The 12,115-nt window shown below is 37.3% G+C and overlaps 1 protein-coding gene across 2 annotated transcripts in view; it reads left to right on the forward strand.

Moving 5' to 3' along the window:
• Positions 1-12,115, forward strand: part of LOC111749422 (NKG2-F type II integral membrane protein-like) — a 199,840-nt gene that overhangs the window by 123,537 nt on the left and 64,188 nt on the right. The window lies entirely within an intron of this gene.

Here is a 12,115-nt window from a genome sequence, read left to right on the forward strand (position 1 = left end):
AAAATATAAAAAATTACTTATAATTAAAGGATGAATATATTAATAATATAATTAGCACTTTAAATTTTTCAATAGCTGGCATGGTGATGAAGTTCAATATTGTTTAATGTTTTATCCTTTTAAATGATATTTATTTATCAGGGATATCTGAAGAATCAACAATTTATTTTTAAAAAATTATTGCAAGAGTTAAAAAACTAGAGCCGATGAATCAAGAAGATAATTTTGATGGTGCTGGTTTTTGTGCCACCAACAATGAAGTTGAAAATGTAATAACTGGTGTTAAGTTTAATTAAATAGTTGTTCATAATAGTGTCATAATATTTAGAAATTTTTCCAAAATAAGAGAAATGACCTGATAAGTATATGTAAAAAAGAGGAATGTGATACCATGAATTAGCAATCTAGTCCAAAAGTGTGATTTCAATATCTAAGATATTCTTAAGATGGCTCAAGTTTTAATAGTTTGTGATGAGAAGGAAACAGGTTTACTGCATGAGTGGTTAAGTCCTCTAGCCCTTAAAATCCTGTAGAATATGAGAACAATTTCTCAAAAGCACTTGAAAAAGGACGATCTATATGACACAAGTAAACATCTTTGTCTTTTAATAAGATTCCATAAATTGACTTCAGAATAATCCAAGTGTGAAACATTCCTGTTCACACTTTAAGTGACAATTGATGAGTCATTTACTTTTTCCACTCTTGCCTCACTCTGAACCCTAATAGGACAATCTGCGAAGAGCACAGATATTGTTTGTTCTTGTCCTGGATTTACATCTTTAGATTTTTCTTCTTATTTCCCAACCATAGCATGCAACCTTTAGGAGAGAGTAAGCAGGCCTCCTCACTAAAGGATGCATGACTTTCTGGCTGACAGAGGTATGAGTCACTGCTCTGCTGTCTCGCTTCTAGCCCCCTTTGTTCAGTAGAAGAATATAAATGTTCCATATGAAACTGACACAAGAAGAAATTGAACATATGAACCCACTATAATAAGAGATTGAGTTAGTAACTAACAAAACTTCACACAAATAAAACCCCAGACCAAAATGGCTTACTGGGGAGTTCTAAGAAACTTTTAAAAAGGATAAATACTCATCCTTACACACTACTATTGAAAAATGGAAGAAAATAAGACACTTCATATCTCCTTCTATGAGGCCAGGGTTATTCTGATACCAAGCCACAAATGTATTACAAAAATTTAAATTATAGAAAAATTTATCTTTCAATACAGACTCTAGCCTCTTCAACAAAATACTAGACAACCAAGTAAAGCAACTGCACAGATTTTTGTTTATTTTGCTCTGTTTTTCTGATTTTATTGTTTCTGATTCTTTTTTAAATTTTTATTGTGGTCAAATATATGTAATAAAACATCTCAAACATTTTTACATGTACAATTCAGTAACCCTAATTACATTCACCATGTTGGGCAATTGTCATCACAATCTGTTTCCAAATTTTTCATAACCCTGTACTTATTAAACAATACTACCTATTTCCCCCTCCCACCTACCATTGGGAACACCTAGTGAATTTTGGTCTCTGTGCATTTGCATATTCTGGGTATTTAATGCAAATAGAATCATACAATATTTATCCTTTCATGTCTGACTTATTGCACTCAGGATAGTGTCTTCAAGGGTTCATCCATGTCATAGCGTGTATCAGATCTTCGTTTCTCTTTATGGGCTAATAATATTCCATTGCATGAATATACAATACCATTGTATGAATTAACCACTAAGTCATCAGAGCTTCTTATTTCCTTTTTATTTTTTGTAATATATGTGATAATACCTCCATTTGCATTTTGATTAGTCATTGGCATATTTTCCCCTTTTTCTTTATTAAAAAAAAAAAAAAAACAGTGCCATCGAGTTGATTCCGACTCATAGCTGCCCTATAGGACAGAGTAGAACTGCCCCATAGAGTTTCTAAGGAGCGCCTGGGTCAGCAGCTGTAGCACTTAACCACCATGCCACCAGGGTTATAAAAGACAGATTTTAAAGTTATATTTTTATGTAAATTCATATGAAATTATGAACGTTCTTTGTGATCGTTCTTTTCACTCATGCTTTACTGTAGATGTATTACTGTAGTAAACACTGTACAATGGTTTTCAATTTTTTTAAATTGTTTTCTCTTTTAGGTAATATGTAGTTATAGAATTTGTTGTGAAGCTGAAAATGTTCTCGTCTGAGATTAAATGCAGCTGTTGTTACTGAGGAACTAATTTTTTAATTCTATCTCTTTTTACTTAATTAAAATTTGAATTTGAATAGCCTATTTCAGGGGCCTATTTGCTAAACTTGGCTAAAAACAGTTCTTGATTGTTTATAGTTTATTCTTGGAAATACGAGCATATAACAGTCTCTGGGGAAAGTGCCATGTGAACTTGAAATATATGTGTATTCTATACTTTCATGTAGTGTGCGTGTATGTATATAGTAGTTAATTATCTAGTTTAAATCAGTCCATAGTCTTAATAATATATCTGCTACTTTGATAAGTTTGAAATATATAAATCTCCATTTGTGATCGTTTATTTGTATGCTTCTTTCAATACTTTGTTGAACCTGTGTTCCATATACAAATTTGGAAAGATCATATCCCTAATAATTTGGAAAACCTTTCATTATGAAACATCCCCCATCATTAACAATAGTGCTTCTTGCCTTCTAATATATCAGTTTTTTCTACTGAATTGTGTTGCATGCTAGGATGATGAATTTTATATGTCAGCTTGGCTAGGCTATGATGCCCAACTGTTTGTTTAAACACTAGTCTAGTTGCTGTTGTGATTCAGTTACATGTGATTTGTGTAAAATCATAGGCTTTGTGTAAAATAGGTTATCTTTCATAACATGTGTGGACTTCAGTCAATACACTGAAGGCCTGAAGAGAAAAAAGAGAGTGTTCTGCCTGCAGACTCTATAAAAATATTTTGTGATAACTTCTGTAATCTGGACTTTTCTCGTCGCTTCATCTATGAATTTTGTGATGCAAGCCCGCAGGAGTCTCTAGCCTGTTGCCTGACTGATTTTGGATTTGCTAGCCTCCCACAATCAGGTGAGCCAATTCCTTGAATTAAACCTCTCTCTCCATATATATGTGTGTGTGTGAGTGTGTGTGTGTTCAAATCCCTGACATTCTCTACAGATAACTACTTGCCTTTTGAGAAACAGCTTTTGGGTCGTTGCTCGGATTTAGCAGAGACTGAACAGTGAACCATGAACCATCACGTTACCATGCAACCTGAGAGTTGTTTGACCCACAATGTCATAAAGTTGGACATGCACGATAGCACTACATTGTCAAATTAAGTGGTAAAACTGAGATAGGGCTTGAGCAGGTCCTAAATATACAAGTAAGTTCATGATGAAATGGCCCAAATGCCCATGGTCCCCACTCCTGCTACATTACCTACCTTCTTTTTCCCGGCCTGCACATATGGCCTCATGGGAGGTTTCCTATCATCAGCTGGCTGAGGAAGAGAAAAAACAGACCTGGTTTACAAATGGTTCTGCGCAAAATGTAGTCACTACTCAAATGTGGACAGCTGTAGCACTGAAGCCCCTGTCTGGGGCCTCCCTGAAGGACAGTGGTGAAGAATTCCTCCCACTGGGCAGAACTTCAAGTAGTGCTTCTGATTGTTCATTTTACTTGGAAGAAGAAATGGCGGGATGTGTGATTTTACACTGATCCACAAGATGTGACCAATGGTTTGGCAGGATGGTCAGGGACTTAACAAGGATCATGACTGGAACATTGGTGACAGGGAGGTCTAGGCAAGAGGTATGTAGATAGAGCTCTAAATTAAAAAAAAAAAAAAAATGAATATATTTGCATCCAATGTAACTGCTCATTGACAGGTGACCTCAGCAGAAGAGACTTTTTCTTTTTTTAATGTGCTTTAAGTGTAAGTTTACAAATCAAGTCAGTCTCTCATACAAACATGTATATACACCTTGCTGTGTATTCCTAGTTGCTCTCCCCCTAATGAGCAGGACACTCTTTCTCTCTACCCTGTATTCCCGGTGTCCATTCAGCCAGCTTCTGTCTCCCTGTGCCTTCTCATTTCCCCTCCAGACAGGAGCTGCCCACATAGTCTCATGTGTCTACTTGAGCCAAGAAACTCACTCCTCCAGTATCATTTTCTTACTCCGGTCCAATTCCTGTCTGAAGAGTTGACTTTGGGAATGCTTCCAGTCTTGAGAAAACAGAAGCTCTGGGGACCAAGAGCTCCAGGGTCCTTCTAGACTTAGTCAGACCATGAAGTCTAGTCTTTTTAAAAGAATTTGAGGTCTACATGCCACTGCTTTCCTGCTCCATCAGGGATTCTCTGTTGTGTTCCCTGTCAGGACAGTCATCAGTTGTAGCCGGGGACTATCTAGTTCTTCTGGTCTCAGGATGATGTAGTCTCTGATGTATGTGGCCCTTTCTCTTTCCTGGGCTCATTAATTACCCTGTGTCTTTGGTGTTCTTCATTCTCCTTTGCTCCAGGTAGGTTGAGACCAATTGATGCATCTTAGATGGCCGCTTGCTAGCATTTAAGACCCCAGACGCCACTCACCATAGTGGGATGCAGAATGTTTTCTTAATAGATTTTTTAAGTCAGTTGACCTAGATGTCCTCTGAAACCATAGTCCCCGGGCTCCTGCCCCTGCTACTTGGGCCTTTGAAGTGATGGGTTTATTCAGGAAACTTCTTTGCTATTGCTATAGTCTAGTTGTGCTGACCTCTCCTGTGTTGTGTATTGTCTTTCCCTGCAGCTAAAATAGTTCTTGTCTACTATCTAATTAGTGAATACCCTTCTCCCTTCCTCCCTCGCCACACTTGTAACCATGAAACAATATTTTCTACTGTGTTTAAACTATTTCTTGAGTTCTTATAATAGTGGTCTCATACAATCTTTGTGCTTTGGCAGCTGATTAATTTTACTCAGCATAAAGGCCTTCCAAATTCTTCCATTATATGAAATGTTTCACAGCTTCATCCTTGTTCTTTATGATGTATAGTATTCATTGTGTGACTAAACCATAAATTATTTATCCATTCATCTGTTGATGGGCACCTTGGTTGCTTCCATTTTTTTGCTATTGTAAACAGTGCTGCAGTGAACATGGGTATGCATATATCTCTTTGTGTAAAGGCTCTTATTTCTGTAGGATATATTCCAAGGAGTGGGATTGCTGGATCCTATGGTAGTTCCATTGCTAGCTTTTTAAGGAAGCGCCAGATTGGTTTCCAAAGTGGTTGTACCGTTTTACATTCCCACCAGCAGTGTATAAGTGTTCCAATCTCTCCACAATCTCTTCATCATTTATTATTTTGTGTTTTTTGATTAATGACAGCCTTGTTGGAGTGAGATGGTATCTCATTGTATTTGTGATTTGCATTTCTCTAATGGCTAATGATCGCAAGCATTTCCTCCTGTATCTGCAAGCTGCCTGAATGTCTTCTTTGGTGAAGCGCCAGTTTGTATCCTTTGCCCATTTTTTAGTTGGGTTATTTGTCTTTTTGTTTTGAGTGTTTGCAGTATCATGTAGATTTTAGAGATCAGATGCTGATCGGAAATTGTCATAGCTAAAAACTTTTTTCTAGTCTTTAGGTAACCTTTTTAGTCTTTTGGTGAAGTCTTTGGATTAGCATAGGTGTTTGATTTTTAGAAGCTCCAAGTTGTCTAGTTTCTCTTTTGCTGTTTGTGCTCCTAGCGTTGTCTCTATTTTTTCTTCCATGAGCTTTATCGTTTTAGATTTTATATTTAGGTCTTTGATCCATTTTGAGTTAGTTTTTTTACATGGTGTGAGGTATGGGTTTTGTTTCATTTTTTTACAGATGGATATCCAATTATGTCAGCACCATTTGTTAAAGAGACTGTCCTTTCCCCATTTAACTGACTTTGGACCTTTGTCAAATATCAGCTGCTCATATGTGGATGGATTTATGTCTGGATTCTCAATTCTTTTCCATTGGTCTATGTATCTGTTGTTGTACCAGTACCAGGCTGTTTTGACTACTGTGGCAGTATAATATGTTCTAAAATCAGGAAATGTGAGGCTTTCCACTTTTGTTTTTCTTTTTCAGTAATACTTTACTTACCTGGGGTCTCTTTCCCTTCCATATGAAGTTGGTGATTTGTTTCTGTATCTCATTAAAAAATGTCATTGGAATTTGGATCAGAATTGCATTGTATCTATAGGTTGCTTTTAGCAAATAGACATTTTTACAATGTTGAGTCTTCATATCCATGAGCAAGGTATGTTTTTGCACTTAGGTAGGTCTCTTTTGGTTTTATGTAGGTCTCTTTTAGTTTCTTGCTGTAGTGTCTTGTATTTTCTTTGTATAGGTCTTTTACATCTCTGATTAGATTTATTCCTAAGTATTTTATCTTCTTGGGGGCTACTGTAAATGGTATTGATTTGGTGATTTCCTCTTCGACGTCCTCTTTGTTGTAGAGGAATCCAACTGATTTTTGTATGTTTATCTTGTATCCTGATATTCTGGTGAACTCGTCTATTGGTTTCAGTAGTTTTCTTGAGGATTCTTTAGGGTATTCTGTGCATAAGATCATGTCATCTGGAAACAGAGATACTTCTTTTTCTTTACTAATTTGGATGCCCTTTATTTTTTTATCTAGCCTAATTGCTCTGGCTAGGACCTCCAGCACAATGTTGAATAAAAGTGGTGATAAAAGGGATCATTTTCTGGTTCCTGTTCTCAAGGGGAATGCTTTCAGACTCTTTCCATTAGTATGACCCTGGCTGTTGGCTTTGTATAAATGTCCTTTATTATGTTGAGGAATTTTCCTTCTATTCCTATTTTGCTGATAGTATTTCTTTTAGTTTTTTTTTTTTTTTTTTAATAAATTCTCTAAACTTCTGCTTATCTGGAAATGTCTTAATTTCACCTACATGTATGAGAGACAGTTTTGTCAGACATATAATTCTTGGCTGGCAATTTTTTTTCCTTCCATGCTTTATATATGTGAACCCATTGCCTTCTTGCCTTTATGGTTTCTGCCGAGTAGTCCGAGTTTATTCTTATTGACTCTCCTTTGTAGGTGACTTTTTGTTTATCCCTAGCTGCTTCTAAAATTCTTTATCTTTGGTTTTGTCAAGTTTGATTATAATATGTTTTGGTGACTTTTTTTTTTTTAATTCTAACTTATGTGGCGTTCAATAAGCATCATGGCTAGATATCTTCTCATTTTTCGTGTTATCAGGGAATATTCTGCCAACAAATCTACAACAATTCTTACTCTATTTTCTGTTCTCCCTCCTTGTTCTGGTACTCCAATCACTTGTAGGTTATTTCTCTTGATAGAGTCCGATGGGATTCGTAGGGCGTATTCATTTTTTTAAATTCTTTTTTTCTGATTTTTCTTTGAATATATTGGTGCCAAGTGTTTTATCTTCAATCTCACTAATTCTGACTTCTGGTTCCTCAATTCTGCTCCTCTGACTATTCTTTGAGTTGTCTAATTCTGTAATTTTATTGTTAATCTTCTGAATTTCTGATTTCTGTCTGTATGGATTCTTATAGCTTATTCAATCTTTCATTATGTTCTTGAATAACCTTTTTAATTTCCTCATCTGTTTTGTCTGTGTGCTCCTTGGCTTGTTCTGCATTTTGCCTGATCTCCTTCCTGATCTCTCAAAGAGTTCTGTGTGTTAATCTTTTGTATTATACCTCTGGTAATTCCAGGAATACCTCTTCATCCAGAAGATTCCTTGATTTTTTTTTTTTTTTTGAGAGCTTCTTGAAGTGATCCTGGTCTGCTTCTTTATGTGATTTGATATTGACTGTTTTCTTTGAGCCATATATAAGGTACTGTATGAATTTATTTTATGTTTGCTTACTGTATCATAGCTTCTTGCTTTGTTTTGTTTTGATGTGTCCAGATAGGCTGCTTGAGTGAGCTGCCTTGATTATTTGTGCCTGCAAAGCTCTAACGTCTTGTCACCAGGTGGCTAGAACTGTTACCAGGTATATAAGCCTCGGAGGCCATTCACTTTTCTTGTGTGGATTAAGCTCAGGTGTCCAGGTAGTTGGTCACCCAGTGTATGGTACAAGCTCTGTCCTACAGTCTGAGAGGGGCAGGGGTGATTGGAGTAGACACAGGCATCTGGTTGCAGCAGGGGGTCACACTTTGAACAAGGCAGGAGTTGACAACCATCCCCCGAGTGTCTGTGAGGAAACCAAGTCCCTATTCCCTAGAGTGCACAGGTGGATGGGTTCAGCAGGTGGAACGTGGGCACTCAAGACTTTTGGTTGTAAGGACTGGGAAGCCTCACTTATCCTTGGACCCTTGTCAATGAAGGCGAGGTGATGTGGGTGGAGCCACAAGTCCTTAGGCCGCTGATGTGTGTAGGTGAGGACCCTGTTTAATAGGTAAAGCTGCATCAGATTTCAAAAACTTACCTCTCTACCACACAGCTGAAACAGTTGAAGTCAGATCTCAAGCACATATAGCATTGCAGTGTGCCAGTGAGGGACTAATCTCCTGAAATACCCCCACACAGGTCCATGCAGAGGTGAAAGGGATTCCAAGCCCACAGATTCTTTGTCCCTGGACAGGAGCTACTTCTGTCCTGAGCTCCCCAGTTTAGTGGAGCTGGCAGATTATCTTTTTCCCCTAGCTGTTAATTTATTCCTTCTCCAAGACCAGGAGAATGGCATAGCAGGACCTTTCTCAGGGCCAGGGAAATCGACAGCCACTGAAGCTGGCTTGGGGGCTGGAAGCACGGTAAAATAAATGCAAGTACTTAGCTTTTGCTGAGAGCGCCTTTCTCTGGTTCTGGAGGTGTGAGTAGACTGTGCAGCTCACTGTCTCTCCCTGAGGACAATGCATCCCGAACACTACCACCAGCCCTGTTGCAGTCACTCCAGGGGATTGTGCTGGAGGGGCTAGGCCTAGCAACTCCTAGCAGCTTCAGAACTACCTCTCCCTTCCCTGTGGCTCAGTCTGATTTCCTATCTTTGTGTTTGATGTTCAGGGCTCACAGTTTGTCATATATATAATCATTTCATTTGTTTTTTTCGGTCTTTGTTGGAAGAGGGGTCACTGGAAGCATTTGGCTAGTCTGCCATCTTCCCCTTGCATCCTAGATTTTTGTTTTTTTAGTTGCCTTAGGGAGTCACAGCTTCCTGTGAGGGTCAATATCTTTATGGCAACTTATCCAAATGTATTTTTTTCCTGAAAGAAACCCGTAATCATTTCTAAAGGAGCCCTGGTGGTACAATGGTTAAGCTCTTGAGTGTTAACTGAAAGGTCAGTGGTTCCAAACCATCAGCTGCTCCAGGGGAGAAAAGACCTGGTGATCTGCTCTCATAAAGATTAAATGATCTCCTCTCATAAAGATTACAGCCTAGGAAACCGTACAGGGCAGTTTGACTCTGTCATATAGGTCACTGTGAGTTGGAATTTCCTTGATGGCACACAAAACAATAACTTCTAAGTCATTTAACTTGTAAAAAATTTCAAATATAGTTTAAGTAATTCTCTGTAGGGAATTCTATTTCCTTTATGAGTAAATGTAAATACTTAAAAGTATGTTTCTCTTATAATCACACATGGAAATAATATTCTCCATAAATGTATATGTAAAAGAATGAATGATTTCCTTTTAAGAGTGTCTTCTGGAAAATACCTTCTTTTTTAAAAATCATTTTTATCTTTTTTTTGGTGGCAATACACACAACCAAACATACATCCATTCACAGTTTCTACGTGCACAGTTCAGTAGCATTGCTTACATACCTTCACATTGTGTCATGATTCTTACCCTCTCTACCCATATTGCTTCACCACCATTAATTTAAGCTCTCTGTCCCTTAAAGTTGTCATTTGTGCTTTAGATTGTTGTCAGGTTAAGCTCATATAGACAATTCTTTATAAGAGCACCATGCTCAAGGCAAACTGTTTTATTAATTAATTGGGCTAAACCATTGCTCCGTTTAACAATGGCTTCATGGGATACTTTTGGTTCAAGGTTTAAAGATTGTTTCTAGGCATTTGCTTCCAGCGTTCCCACAGTCTCAATGAATCCAGTTAGTAGTCTGGTTTCCATGTGAGTTTAAAGTTTTGTTCCATGGTTTTCCTCCTTTTGAGCAGGATTCATCTGTTGGGTCCTTGATCAAAATATTCAATAATGGTAGCCAGGGACCATTCATTCCTTTTGGTCTCATGGTACTGGAGGTAGTATTTTATAGAGGCAGTTAAATATGTGGTCCATTTCGTTCTCCGAGTCCTGGGTCTCCTTCTACTGGGGTTCCAGGTAAATAGAGACTAATTGTTTTATTGATCTTGGAGATTCTTTTCTATTTCAAGAACTTTTACCAATACCTTACTATGTGGCAGACACAGTTAATATTTTAACTGAATTCAGTTATTTAACTCTTACAGCTGTCTTATGAGGGAAAGATTATCATAATTCCTGGAAGTGAAGAGGTCTTGAAGCACTTGCTAATGAAGATCAAAGACTACATCCTTCAGTATGGGTTACACCTCTACATAAAGAAAACAAAAATCCTCACAATAAGCAAAATCATGATAAATGGAGAAAATATTGAAGTTGACAAGGATTTCATTTTACTTGAATCCACAATCAATGCCCATGGGAACAAGAGTGAAGAAATCAAAGGAAGCATTGCATTGGGCAAATCTGCTGCATAAGAACTCAAGAAAGTGTTAAAAAGGAAAGGTGTCAGTTTAAGGACTAAGGAGTGCCTGACCCAAGCCATGGTGTTTTCAAATGCCTCATGTGCATGTAAAAATGGGACAATGAATAAGGAAGACCAAAGAATTGGTGCCTTTGAATTGCAGTGTTGGCGAAGAATGTTGAATTTACCATGCACTGCCAAAAGAACAAACAAAGCTATCTTGAAAGAAGTACAATGCTGCTCCTTAGAAGCGAGGATGGTGAGACTTCATCTCACGTACTTTGAACATGCTATCAGAAGGAATCAGTCACTAGAGAAAGACATCATGCTTGGTAAAGGAGAGGGTCAGTGAAAAAGAGGAAGCTCCTCAAGGAGTTGGACTGCCACAGTGGCTGCAACAATGGGCTCAAACCTAACAGTGATCATGAGGTTGGACCAGGACCAATCAGTATTTCCTTCTGTTGTACACAGGGTTGCTATGAGTTGAAACCAACTTGACAGCCCCTAACAACAACAACAACATTTGCCATTTATATATTTCCTATGGTTAAGTGTCTATTCAAATATTTTGCTCATTTTTCATCAGGTTTCTGTCTTCTTTTATTTGTTGTACGAGTTCTTCTATATGCTAACTATAAGTCCTTTGTGATATTTTGCTAATATTTTCTCCCAGGTTGTGGCTTTACTTTTCATTTTAACCATATCTTTTCTAAAGGAGAGTTGTTGATGTTTTCATTTAGATTTTGATTTAATCATTGTTTCTTTCAATGTTTTCACCTTCCTGCTATTAACAAAAAGCACTAGTTAGAATATTTATTGGTCTTACAGAGAAAACTAATATTGATAAAACCAGATGAGAATATCTTGCTTTCTTTTGATGATTCCTGAAGCAGCCAAAAGTAAACTATGTGATGCAGAGCTCAGGGGAGAATATTGTGGAGATTTGTTAAGCTGCCTCTATAGTGTCTCTATGAGTCGAAATCGACTCGGTGGCAGGGGGTTTGGTTTTTTTTTTTTTTTGGTTTATACCTTGAGTAAGAGCGGTAGTGAGAGAATAATGGTTTGAAGGAATATACTGTGTTATAAAGCAGAGAGAGATTCTGTAGAAAAGCAACTTGAAATAAATCAAACAGATAGATTGCAAGAAAGATAAGAATTCAGAAAAGCCCCTAATGCAGTGAAGGTCTTGTTTTGCAAAATTTCTTCCTTTCCCATATTTTTTTAGAGGAGATAAAGTGTTTACTTTTTGCTTAAGCTTGTTTTCAAAAGTATCCTATCTGTTCAAAAACTATTTTCTATAATTAACGAATAACTAAATAATGTAATGAATGTTTATTTAATCGATCTCTTGCTAGGTTTATACTGAACTAATTTTATTTATATTGTCACAGTGGTTAAGGTTGGGCTCTGAACCAAAAGGTCGGCAGTTCAAATCCACTAG

This window comes from Loxodonta africana, chromosome 4, assembly GCF_030014295.1.
Source record: "Loxodonta africana isolate mLoxAfr1 chromosome 4, mLoxAfr1.hap2, whole genome shotgun sequence".
Classification (NCBI taxonomy): Eukaryota; Metazoa; Chordata; class Mammalia; order Proboscidea; family Elephantidae; genus Loxodonta; species Loxodonta africana.